This window comes from Notothenia rossii (assembly GCF_949606895.1).
Source record: "Notothenia rossii genome assembly, chromosome: 8".
Taxonomy (NCBI): domain Eukaryota; kingdom Metazoa; phylum Chordata; class Actinopteri; order Perciformes; family Nototheniidae; genus Notothenia; species Notothenia rossii.
Genome location: NC_136906.1, coordinates 48,232,795 through 48,247,026, shown reverse-complemented (window position 1 = coordinate 48,247,026; position 14,232 = coordinate 48,232,795). Strand labels below are relative to the sequence as shown.

General features: G+C 38.8%; 1 protein-coding gene and 2 long non-coding RNA genes across 3 annotated transcripts in view; 1 reads left to right on the top strand and 2 right to left on the bottom strand.

Annotated features, from left to right (window-relative positions):
• LOC307015980 (general transcription factor II-I repeat domain-containing protein 2A-like) overlaps positions 1-14,232 on the top strand; it is a 576,621-nt gene that overhangs the window by 151,429 nt on the left and 410,960 nt on the right. The window lies entirely within an intron of this gene.
• On the bottom strand, positions 728-2,858 carry LOC307015982. The gene is made up of 3 exons (XR_013801701.1): positions 2,673-2,858; positions 1,569-1,657; positions 728-1,156 (listed from the first exon to the last, which is right to left on the bottom strand). It is a non-coding gene; the product is annotated as an uncharacterized lncRNA (long non-coding RNA).
• On the bottom strand, positions 11,402-13,369 carry LOC307015311. Its single transcript, XR_013801464.1, has 3 exons — positions 13,116-13,369; positions 11,640-12,336; positions 11,402-11,471 (listed from the first exon to the last, which is right to left on the bottom strand). It is a non-coding gene; the product is annotated as an uncharacterized lncRNA (long non-coding RNA).

The following is a 14,232-nucleotide window of genomic DNA, read 5'->3' as shown; positions in this document are numbered from 1 at the left end:
AATAAGCTAACAAGCTAACTAAGCCGAAATTGAGCCAGAACCTTTCCTTTTTTTGTTTTACAATTTATTGAAGTGATTTATATTTCAGGCTGAGAGGACAATGGCCTGTTAAATATGGTTGATTAAGCTGTGTACTTCTAGCCGACAGTTATGTTAGCATTATTTAGTTACAGTAAGTAAATATAAGACTAACCTATGTACTCCAGCTAGCCGGCTAACCTACATCTGTTGCTCCCGGTCTGCACGTTTTACGTTGCTTAAGGTAAAAACTATTCAGCAAAACTTTCTATAATAATCTAAGGTATTGAGTTTTGGGATATTATTTGCATACAAATCTATAAATGCCATACATTTAACATGTGGTAAATTCAACAGTGGATCAAGCAAATATTCACATTTTTGCACGATTTTAGTTATTGATTTGTTGCTGTTACTTAATTAACTTTTAATAAATTCAAGTCAAGCTTAGTTACATGTGATGGTAGCTAGTTAGTGCTCTTACCTGTGTGCCTCCTCCACAACCAGACTGTATTAAAACTCTTAAGCACCAGTTCTATCTACTTTACTTTAAACAATTAAAAAGACAAAATCTACATTAATTGATATACCAATCTTTATTTTTGGGGCCTCTTCTTCTTTTAAATTAAACTTTCAGATGTGAGATATTGAAATACAGTAATATTTTTGTCTATTTAAAAAAGAATGAGCCACTCAACAGTTAACTTCATATTTTGTTATTGTCTAAAGCATTTATTACACACGTTTTCCCCTCTCATATTCACAGTGTGGATCAATTGAGACAGCGTGGAGTCCAGGGAGCTGCAGAGACTTTGGGAGAAACCTCAGTGTGACGGATGGTCTGTGGGTTTGGCTGGAGAGGACTGAGGTGGAGAAGTCTTTCTCTGGGAGGAGGACCAGGCCTGATGGAGGAGGACCAGGGCCTGATGAAGAAACCACCTAACTGCATCTGTGAGCCCATACGGGGCACAGCTGTCACAAACAAATGATGGTCCTGTTTGACTTTGTGTACACAATAAAAGAGTAGTTTCTTAGTGAATGTCCTCTATTGGTCTTTAATGTCATATCAGCTTTTCATTTTCTTCTTGCCCCTCTGAGAAAACGGTGAGGCAGTTGTGTCCTTCAGGTATGTCCTTTCCTAACAGAAATGACAATAAACATCAAACCTATGACATTATTGCAGAGCAAGTGTGTTATTTATGAAAGAGGTTTGTTTATTAAGCGACTGTAGAAATAATGTATTTATTTTAAATTCATCACTTTGTACTACAAAGATAATCAGATTATGAATGAACAGTCTGCAGTTAATCAACATTAAAATATCTTATTATTAAATAATATTCAACTGCTCGGTTGTCTCACTGCAAGAACCACTTTTACCACGTCTTTTACAGACAATATGTAGAGACAAATGGTAGCAATTCTCAAAATGTAAAATAATAATTGCCTTAAACACATTGAAATGTGAAAGCTGATTATAGTTGTTACTTGATCTATTTAAACCAGAACGTTTCTCGATTCTTTGTACAGTATGAAAGGAGTCTTTGTACCTTTGAGTCCATGCTGAAGTTCACTGATATTAGGAATAGGTCTGTCTCTCGTGGTCAGCATCCTCTGGTCTGTCTGCATCACCTGGAAACTTTAAACAAACAGATATATATATATGTAAAGTAACAATGTGTTGGTCACAGACTTTTTTTTACATGCAAATGTCATGTGATAATCTTTTTGTTATCCTTAAAAAAGGTGCTGGATATCACAGCCCTTACTGTATCTTATCACTTGGATTGTGTATTATTGTCTTGTTGGGGTCCTTTTTATTTTACTGTTATTTTGGAATCGTTTTTCATGAGACAGTCAATTTAAATATTTGTCCTATGCCATATTCACATTCATTTGTAACACACACGTAAGGGTAAGAGACAAACATCTTCAACAAATGTAATGCAATGAAAAAGCTTAATTGTCACAGAAGCACACATAACGTCATATCTCATATTTAAAGAAATCATTTCCTTGTCCCTAAAGCATTGACTGAGCTATTTTTCGTCCTTAAATGCTGGCATTAAGTTACATGTTCACGTTCTGCCGCCACAATAAGTCAGTTTCTCCAGCGTAATGATAATAAAATGCTTAGTAAGTATTGGTAATAATATTAATAAAAACAACAACGTTTGGGTTCGTTCGTTATGATGAACGTTAACCAGTAGGCTTCAATAATCAACTCCAGCTCAACAAACCATATTGAAATATCTACGTTAACGTTATTTCTGGAACCAACTGGAAATGTGAGATTCATATTTTTCCGATTCACAGATTTTAGTGAGGTTAATCTCATACAGTACTCTGCTCTTCAACACTAATGTGACGCTAGTTGTCAGCATCGTCGAGCATAGCTATTTTAAATTAACAATAACAATGCCTACAGTTACCTAACTAGCAAACTAACTAATGTACAAGCATGACCTTATTTTAACAACCTCACCGAGAATCCTTTTGGTTCTACAGTATAATCTTTCTTAATGTTTTACACTTCTCCATTATGTTTTAACTTGTATACTACGGATAGCATCGTTAGCACAGATGTAGCTTCGTCTCGCTCGTTAGCTGAATACAAAGACAAGTAAGAAATATAGTGCTTAAATTTCACTTACCGAATAAATTGCATTCATGGACGGTCTGTTTGAATCGCAGAGCCATAAGATAAGTGCAATATTTCAATGAAGAATACTTCACCAGGCATCAACACAACAAACACGTCCGAGTAGCAGCCTGGAGCTAATGAAGCTAACGGAGCTAACGGGGCTAGCAAAGAGTACGGTGGCCCCGTTGCATGACAATGACTTCCGTTACATTACAATGACTTCCGTTACAGCAAGAATCCCCTAACACACACATAGGTGAAACACATGCACATTCCCTACTGAGAACCTTTCAGTAAAATGTTTTTCAGGAGTGTGTGTGTGTGAGGTTTTCAGTAGTGAATGTGAGAGTATTTCAGTAGTATGTGCGTGAGGTTAATTTATAGTTGCATGTGTGAGGTTTAATTTTCAGTTGTGTATGCGAGGTGTTCACTAGTGAATGTGAAAGTATTTCAATAGTGTGTGTGTGAGGTTAATTTTCAGTAATATGTGTGAGGTGTTCAGTAGTAAATGTGAGAGTATTTCAGCAGGGCTGCCAACATTTGAGTTCAGCTTGGAGTGAGATTTTTTTTTTGGTGAACCGAAAAAAGAAACCTTCATGTGTACAGTGTTACATGTATTGAACATGTACAAACTAGGGCAGGGGTCACCAAACTTTTTTCTCTGGGGGCCACATTATTGTTCCTGACTGTGATGGGGGGCCGGGGCCGAGTCAGCTCATTGTGTAGAAGAGATTACTAGCCCGGCACAGCCATCCCCACTACTACTTCCACACTACTATATCAACACTTGATTCCTGTCACATATTTGTTTACCATCTTTACTAGTGGTTTACAAAAGTAACAATTGAGTCTTCACACTTTGCTTTAAATTTGAAATACCCCATTTATTTGTTTTCTAATAAAAATAACATCAAAGCTGTCAAGGTAAGAAACATCTGCCTAGTTGAGGTGATTGACACTGGCAAAGGTGAGTTCAAAATTATAAATTATAGGTAGGCCTGATGATGATGATAATAATAATTATTATTATTATTATTATTATTATTGTGTGCAGCACTTAATAAAGGTCAAATAAATAGGCCTATAAATAAATAAATAAAAAACGTCAAAATTATAATAACATGAGTAGGCTAATAGAACTAGCCAACTCTTATGCCTATCCAGGTGAGCATGTTCAGTTAAGATTTTTTTTAGGTCAAGGTGAAAAGGACATGAGCAGTGTAGGCTCAAAACTAAAGCACAACAATAATACAGAATAATGGCAATCAAAATCAGTGGCCTATATGTAGGTGAGCTGGATTTGTACTTGTTGATGAATTTTGCTGTCTTTGGGATGGGGTCAGCAACAGCAATCTCCTCTCCTCACTTCAGAGTGCATGGAGGGATGACGGATTGAACACAAGAAGCACCATATTCAGTAAATGGCAAGACATGCTGCTGTCTGCTTTTCTCTGTGACATAATTTTACAACATATGTAGCAAATTAAGAAGAGCCCTCACATTTCATATTTATAGCAATTAAAATCAGTAATTGTTAAAATCAGTGTGCTTACCGTATCAGTGTGAACTGTGTGTTTGCTTCTGGCTGATGAGTAGTTCAATGTCTGGTTGCAGTCTAGTGGTAGCCAGTCTCAAGGTCTGATGCAAGTGTTTATCTGTGAGTCTGTTCCTTGTTGTATTCTTGGTTTGCTTCATGCGGGAAAAGGTTTGCTCACAGATGTAGGTGCTGCCAAAAATGTCATGTCTCTTATTTAGCACAGTAGTATGATATCCGTGACATATGGATCTTAACAAAGTTCCGCTGTACATCCAGCGTACTGTATCTGACTTTATTTCACATGAGCTCCAGTGTGGAACCACACTGCACCCCCTGGTGGATCAATGATCCATTGCAGCTGGCTTCATTAAAATTACATTTATCTATCACGGGGGCGGTCTCAAGTCAAGCTGGAGGTTTTCCCTTGAGCGACGGCAGATCACGTACCAATCACGGCCCTCGCGTTTCAAACTGTCTGAAATGAATCGCTATATCTGTAGGGAATAACCCCCATAATAACTGACATAACTATTAACTTGGACACGCTACAATATTATCATTAAAACATTCCTTTGACACTTATAACATTACTTTGCAAGGTAAGCACAACCAAAATAAGTTTGTAAAAGCAGAATTTGAACACTGTTTCTGTGCTCCTACAATACTTTTGTATAATACCATTATACCCTAAGCGTACAAGTACACAATAGCGATCGTTCACTTTCAACCGGCATAATGTGGCATTTAACCTCATCACCGCAGACAGACAGACAGACAGACAGACAGACAGACAGACAGACACACACACCAGGGTTGTCCGGCTGGACCGGCTCCGTTGGAGATCGCGGTCGTTTACGCTGACTTGTGAGAAATCTTTCCATTTTCGATCTGTGTTCCCACACTGAGAATTATAACAACATTAGCCAAGTAACAGTTCACGCTTTAACTTACAACGACCCCTGAAAGATCTCGCGAGAATGTGTATAAATATATATAGATACATTTTCATAACAAAACAATGCTTGGAGTTACAGCAACTCCAAGCTACCCCCTGGCGCCGCCCCTGCACTTCACTCGCGTTTATGTCCATATCGATCAGATCCAGCTCTCCTGATCGGCCTTTATAGAGAGCACAGATGAAACTATTAAGACTGAATATCAGCCGATAATGATCGGTGGCCAATCGATCGGACATTTTGACCGGCAGGTTTTGAATTTACCGGCTTTTATTCAATTTTACCAGCTAAAAACCGATAATTACCGGCTAACGGAAACCCTGATTTAGACCCGGCAAAACATCCGGCCATCGCTTGTCTCCATTCTCTCAACCAACCCTCCCTCTCCCTTCTACCCATACGGTACCTCATACTTTACCTCCTGACTGTCTCCTTCTGTTGTTCCAATTAGGGTTTACTTCCTGACTGTCTCCTTCTGCTGTTCCAATTAGGGTTTACTTCCTGACAGTCTCCTTCTGCTGTTCCCTTTAGTGTTTACTCCCTGTCTGTCTTCTTCTATTAATTTCTCTGACGCTCTCTGTCTTATAACCTCTTTCCTTCTCTTGCGCTGTTTTTCTGTTCTTTACTGGGGACAGTTTAGCCATCATGACTTCTTTGTATTTACACAGAAGTATCTGTAAAATCCTTCTGTTACATTCAGGGTCAAATTGACCCGTTTGAAAGTTTGAAAATACTTTCAATAATTTTTTTCGTATGAAACTTCTTCTACTTACCTTAATTAGTTTAATAAACAAGTAAAATGAAAATGGTTCATGTCATGCATTTGGAACCCCCCCCCCCTAGATGTCTATATCACAGAGATGGTATTCGGGTCAATCTGACCCGGCAGTAAAAGTGGAGTGGAGCACACACACACACACACACACACACACACACACACACACACACACACACACACACACACACACACACACACACACACACACACACACACACACACACACACACACACACACACACACACACACACACACACACACACACACACACACACACACACACACACACACAGGCTAGAAGGGGTCAGAGGGTTCAAATGCGATATGCAGTATGTCATTTTCCACACAGAAAAGACAGACAGACATACACAAATACACACTGCACCTGTTAGTGAACGTGGGGGTCAGAGGGTTCAAGTCTCAAATGTGTAATGGGTAAGCTCCTCCCACACTGAGATACATTATACTCTGCACTTAACGTACAGTATACTCACAATACTATCAGACAAAATGAGCAACGCAAGTGAAGAGAGGACAGCCCTGGGCTATATGGAATACATCCTTGAGGAGGATCACGACAGCGAGATAGAGGAGAACGTTTCCGAGGATGAAGACTACCTTGAGGTAAACGATGAAGATGAAGATGAAGATTATGATCAATCAGATGAGGAAACTGATATTTGCCCAGATGAGACATTCATGTCCAAAAATTGTGAAATTCAGTGGTCCTCATCCCCTAATGGACTCCAGGCAACACTATCGGCAGCAAACATAATGAAGGCAGTGCCAGGGCCCACCAGGATGGCAGTCTCTCGTGTCACAGACATCAAGAGGTGCTTTTGAGCTGGTAATTTCGAACACAGTGTTGAAGATCGTTCTGGATATGACCAATCCGGAAGGGAGACGTGTGTATGGGGAGGAGTGGAAGGAACTGGACGAAATGCATTTACATGCGTATTTGGGTCTCCTCATCCTGGCTGGGGTCTACAAATCCAAGGATGAATCGACAGCCAGCCTGTGGGACGCAGACACAGGCAGGAATATATTTCGAGCCACAATGTCTCTTGGGACTTTCCACATTTTCTTAAGAGTGATCCGATTTGATAATCGTGACAAGAGCTGGCAGACGTGAGAGAGACAAGCTGGCAGCTATAAGGACAGTGTGGGACAAGTGGGTAGAGTGGCTTCCACTTCTCTACAACCCAGGACCTAATGTCACAGTGGTTGAAAGGCTGGTGGCATTCAGAGGTCGTTGCCCGCTCAAGTAATACATGCCTTCGAAACCGGCAAAATATGGCTTGAAAATATGGGCAGCATGTGATGCAAACTCCAGCTTTGCACTAAACCTGCAGGTTTACACTGGAAATCCAGTTGGAGGAGCCCCAGAGAGGAATCAGGGCATGAGGGTTGTGCTTGACATGGCACAGGGTCTCAGGGGTCACAACATAACTTGTGACAATTTCTTCACGTCCTACATCCTGGGCTCCTGAAGAGAAAGCTAACAATGGTTGGAACTGTACGAAAGAATAGAACGGAACTCCCTGCCCAAATGCTGGTGATCAAGAACAGGGTCCCTCAATCCTCCAAGTTTGTGTTCACAGACACCACAACCCTACACACACTCTTAATTGCCGTTACAATAAAATACTTTTAATACAAATCCTTAGACTCATTTGGCTTGATTCTAAGTGAACGGGTCAATTTGACCCTGAACAGAAGAGGTGTCTCATCTCTATTTATCAACATCAACCAATTGTAAAACAAGTTGGAACATTTTTTAATTAATTTAAAACATGTTATGTTATGCAAAACTAATGTGTTTTATATCAAGGTTTTTCCAATGTAAAAAATAAAATAAAAAAATGTGTTTGAATGTTATGTTTTGAGAAAAACGAGTGACTTATTCTAATGGAATCATGATCTGTGAGAGGTGAATAACACAATTGCACTAAATATTGATTTCATTGATAGTAATAAAAAAGGTACAAACTATGTTAAAAAAATTAAAAAGATTAAAAAAAAATCGGGATTTTGGGGCTTCTGACCATTTTTGGATAATTAAACATACACTGGGTCAAATTGACCCACGAATATTATTGCTGTTACAAAAAACGAATATAACGGGAGGGTTAATTATTCTTATGGATAGGTGAACTGACAGAAGTAAAAGCCAAACAACTAAAAACAGACATGATTTGATCCATACTAAGTGAGACAGAGTGTGACAGATCGGGCCTCTGCTCCAGGTCCCATGTTAGCACCACGTCCCTAACATTATGGGAATAGGATATGATGCATGCTTGTAAATGGTCTCAGGAATGCACACAGTTTATAGCATGACATTTAGCAATTTTATGGTCAGGACTCTTAATCAAAACGGCTGTGTGGTGGAAAAAAAGTCCCTAATATAACATACGTTGTTTTCAGGGTGTAGGTTGTATTTTTGTTGTATTATTGTTGTGATATCAATTTGGTATCCATGTAAAAGTGTCACTTTTACATGGATACCAAAATTGATAAGGCAAAGATGTAGGACCTTCCAGTGAAGAGCAGGTCATTATGTACCTGATCTTTCCCAAAATGTCCCACAGTATTTCCCTCAGTATCTGCCAAGACATTCCACTGTGCCCTGTGATGGCTGAAAGGAGCCCCTGTGTGAAGCTTCCCTGTACGCCGGCCCCAGATGCTGAAGGAAAACAGAGAAGAGAGCGTCAGTGGAAAGGGTGGTGGTTGAGCTCTCTGGTGGTAAAATACAGCAGGCAGGTGCATCACTTCTGTGGACATTTTGTTTTTAGGATTCAGGCTCCAGCAGAGTACGATGCGTGTCTGTCTGTTTGCACACAAGCATGAAAGCACTGTAACACGGACAATAAATTCCAGTCAGAGAGACAGTAAAGTGTTGGAATCGCTTGTAGGGAGGTTTAACCACAAGCCTGTACCTAAGCATGACCTTAGCCTATGGGCATTGGAGCAGCCTGAGGTTGAATTCATTTCTTCTCATCCTGACCGGCCGATATATAAGGGGGTTTCCTGGAAAACATCTGCGGCTTATTAGGCAGCAAACTATAGCCGTATTTACACAGCTAGATCAATAGAATCCAGCAGGGAATACTCCTCTATGACACACACCAGCAGATGTTGGAGCTCTGTCACAAGGTCGGGCTGGTTGGTCAACACCACTCACTCTCCTCAGATCAATCCAATAATTAGGCCGGGTCAGCGCCATGTGTAACAAGCAGAGTCATGCCAACAGGATGTTCATTACAAGTTTCCAATCAGGCTTCTGATGGCCATCATGATAATGACAAAACTGCTGAGTGCTGAAACATTAGGTTTAATGTGGTGTAACTGAATACAGCACTTTTAGGGCAAAATATCATAACACTGAAGGGTCACACTCCTTAATTAGCATTTAATTGTATGCTTTATGAAATGTACTACAGCCTGTTACATAAATCAAAGCTGGCATCAAAGCAGCATCAGTGGTTAGGCAAGCAAAGTGCCAACTTGGAGAACAAAACCATTTTTTCTAATTTAAGCAATAATGTGGAACCCAATATTCCTCTTGAAAATAAGAGTTTAGTTCATCAGCGGCCCAACACAGCCATACTCTGTCCATCACACTCAGGAGCAACAAGTCCTCCAACTAATACGACCAAATAGGTCGATTGTTTTCCTTGTTTTCCGACCCATTAATACGACCCAGAGCAGCGTTTTCAATCAACGCGTTTTAAATCAACGGGAGGCGGCGTAATGACGTACAACGTCCTCGACAACTTCTGTTAACAACCATCGTTTTTCAGACACGTACACTCTTCAAAAATCACGGCTGTCTGTCGTAGAACAAAACGTGATCCGTCTCTTAAATTTGTGTTGACCACAGACCTTATTTCAAGCTATTTTCCCAAATCCTATGGAGAAATCTCATTGGTTCTGAGGCGAGGGAACCGGAAGTGGTAAAATGCTAACTCACCGGGGTTTTGGACTCGTCACTGCATCACTGACAACATCCATTTATTTCCCAGACAAGCTAATAAACGTGAGTAGTCAGATATCAAAAGTATATTCATTTTGGGATATGTATTATGTTGTTTTATTTTGTCGTCTAGCATAGTGACAAAGATTACTATGTTTACCTAGGAATAATGATAGCAAAGCTAAATTAGCCAAAAGTAGAATCAGCTAACGTTAACGTGAGCATGGAAGTTATGTGATCCATCGGTTCATGCGGTTGATCCAAATGTTATCACACGTCACATTCTTTATAACTATATTAAATACTATTTATCTATTAAGTGAAGAGTGACCAGGGGTGTAATACTGCCGGAACACCGCTCCGGCACCTAAAACGGGGATGGTTGTTAGCATCTGGTGCTAGCTAGCTATGATAACGGATAGGCTAAGAGGCTAATGTACCTAATGTAATGTTTACACAGCTAACTTTAGTCTAAGTTATCTCAGTGGTTCTGAAACAGTTTGGTCACCATATATGGAAATACATATTTCCAAGGCACACTTTTATATTATTGTAATGTTCCACAATAGGAGTCGGAAATTCAAGTTCTTAGGTTCAATAGCTCCTTTGGTAGTATACAAATACAGGTTCATAGGTCACAGGTTGCAGGTCGCAGGTTCAACGTCACACAGCACCCTAAAAAAAATCGAATGAATCTAAAACATCGATGAAATGTTTACAATTCATACTATTGGACATACAACAAATGCATAAAAAAAAAAAACAGTAAATAGTTAAATATGCACAAAGATACATTTAAAAAAAGTATTATTCTTATCTTTTTTTTTTATTATTGAAATGTATACAGTTAAGTTTCATATGGGTGTTGACAGATGTATCCATAGATTTAGTTAATTTTGCCCTCAAAGTGCACAAGATTGATGCATTTAACTTCCCGGGGGCCTCCGGACCCCCCTAGAGGACATGAGATCCACCCCCACTTAAAACATATTCACATGGATAGGATACTAAATAAATGTGCACACTTTTTATATAGTAACCTTTGTACCTCAGCCAGCAAGAGGGAGTTAGTTTATAAAGGTCCTTCACTGATCACTTAACTATCACGCAGCTGTGTGCAGCATTTACTGTAAGAATCACACATTTATTCAATAATGCAGACTTAATAAATGACCATTCTTTGTTGATTCTGGCTGGAGTGTTAATTGACAGTAGTTACATAAGCTTCAAAACGAGCCACAACTGCGCGTGCACACATGCAGAACTTATAGAATTAGCAATACACCCCTGGTAATGATGATTTTAGTATTATTCTGTGATGATGGAGCATCAACTTTTGGATCAACCAGATATTGACAGATTAGGGTTGTCCATAACAGTCACTTTAAACATGTGACTGACTCTGTATAACATTGTTTTCCTTACTCTTGTGATTTTTGTTCATCCTATCTAAAAGATTAAAAAAACATGAGTTCATTGTTTTAACAAGTGGGTGTTTCTTCTGATGATGCAGGGACAGTGAGAGAACCCAACAGGTTTCTCAGTGTCTGAAGATGTTGATCTAAAATAACAAAATATAAAACAAATCATGGAATTTAGTTTAATTAAAAAAAGATATTCCATACATGGCTTTTCACTTTACAATGTATCATGAACAAAGCTATTACATATTACAAACAATTACCTACATTTCAAGTTGAAGGATAATTTAAGAATTCATTGCGCATACCAAGACTTGGGACCTGTAGAGGAATCTCATGTGTCTCCTCGACCTCTGGGGACTTCTGAGAGCTGGAAGGTTTAACTGCATAAAACAAAGTACGATGATATGGGAAACATTATTGAGGACCGACCAACGACATTAAAACTTAATGAAACACTAGAACTAGATTATATTTTACAGACCAGATCGATTCTTATTCCAATGTTGGGCTATAATGTTCCCATCCAGGTCCCTCTTCCTCCAGGAAACATTTGATCCTTGCGTTATTTTCTTTGGTATCTTCTGTATCTTCGGTTTCTTTGGTTTCTTTGGTATCTTAATATATAAATATATAAAAGAGATTATATATTTCCCTTAATTGTTGCACACACATCTTTGTAATGTGTGTGTCTGTTATCATTTGAGTAAATGTTATAATACATTTTTGGATAATGTTGTACTTGCCTTATTTGCCAACTCATCTGCGAGGGCATTCCCTATCTCTAGCCATTCATTCAGTTGCTTGGATGCCATTTTTAAGTGAGGATAAAAAGGGCAACAACAAACAAAGGATGAACTGACATACAGGGAGGGAGAAAAACAAAACAAAAGACAAGAAAACGAGAGGGGTGAAAGAGAGTAGGAAGAGGAATATGGCTCTGAAAAGAACCGTTGATTTTTTTATGATAATAGGCTACTTCATATAATTGAATTGATAGATGACCTGAAAAAAACCAAACAGATGAACTCAGATTAGCTGTGCTACCATGTAATTTAATTGTTGCTTCATAAATAAGCATTTGCCAAAATAAAACTACAGGCACCAAAATCAATCAAATCCCAGGTAAATCAGTAATTACAGGGAAATATATTTCTCTTTTTAACTAGATGTGATGCTTTCACAAAACTTAAGTTGAATTTGCGAATGTTTAAAGTAGTAAAACAACTATGACCTGATGATATTCAAGTGTTGAACTTACCCTAACTATCATGAATGCAACATGTTAGGTGACATTTCGAAGAAAGAAAAAGTGTGTGCATTATAAAAAGCGCCATGTAAATGTCAACTATTATTATTATTATTATTATTAAAGTGCCATTTCCTTTCGCATTGTTTACGTTCATATCATGTCCTGGTCTGGTTAGCTGAATATACATACTTTTGCCATTGTTATGTGTTATGTCACGTGCTACCAAGGGTTTTGTTTTTAGGCAAGATTTTAGCTCCTTTTGTGCGAAGGAGAAAACTCTCCCTCCAACTTGTTGTAGACGAACCTTCTTATATTGCAATACATATCCGTTAGCGCATATAAGCTAAGCGCTAAGCGCTAACCTTTACAGCCATGCTATTGCTAACAACATGCATTCGCCTATACTGCCTATGCCACGGGCCAGCCCTAAAACGTAAAACTGAAATATCGTGGTTAAACATGATTAGTAGAAAAACGACAGGATTAATTAAAAGCGTAAACAAATCAAAGGAAATACAGAAATCAGATTTACCACTTGTAAAGCTCTGACGCTCTTTAACAATTCTTCTTCTTCTTCATCTTCTTCTTCATCTTCATCTTCTTGGCTCGTCGCACTTTTATTGATGCGCAAGGTTAAAGTTCACGGGATTACGATCGTGACAAAACGTGACAAAAGGTTGTAATAAACTGCTGCTAGAAATGAATAATGGGAAAGCTACGTGGCTATGGGTCGTAATATCGTGATCAACACTGCTTAAACAATCGACCTATTTGGTCGTTTTTTGTAGGAGGACAGGCTGCTCAGGAGTGTTGCTGCTGCACTATAATGACCAGTAGTTTAGGGTGGCTAATGTTGGCCTAATATTAACGTACATCTTAATATTATCTTTAAGGTTCCATTTGTGTGAAGTTATATGAACACTGTAAAATGTTTGGCTGTAAAATTACAGTAAATTACTGGCTACTAGTTGCAGGGATTTCACAGTTATTGACCGTAAATATGTCACAGTAATTTACTGTAGATATTTTACAGTAAATTAGAATACAAGTACAACTAAATACTGTGACTTTACAGTTGCCATGCCAGTTGAATTACTGTGATACAGCAGTACAGAGCTGTGGTATTATGGTACCTTGCTGTACATAAATTACAGCAATTACCTGTATTTTCACACTTTTACTGTAGAAGTAATATAACACATTAGCCAGTAATTTACTGTAAATACAAACATGTAAATAATACGATATTATATTGTAAATTTGACTAGTTAATTGGGATTTTGCCATAATTACACAATTCAATCAGCTCAGTCAACAAAGAAAATGCCCATTTTAACTTTGTCTTACTCCATTGAAGTGCAAAGTACATTTCACAGTGTCTTGGACACATACGGCCCCAACCTCTACTCCGCGGTAGTGGCTCGTGCTGAGACCCGCAACATGAAAGAATACACGCGATAACCGGTACTTGGTAACAAGCATTTATTGATAATCAGACGTTTGCTCACACAAGCGAAACGGGAAACAAAAAGAGGTCTGGAGGACTGGCCAAAAGGAACAAACAGAAGGAGGGAACCCGAGCCAGCCACACCACCGACCGTAGGACCCAGAGCTTCCCCCCTAACCAGAAATCAATTATAAACCCTATG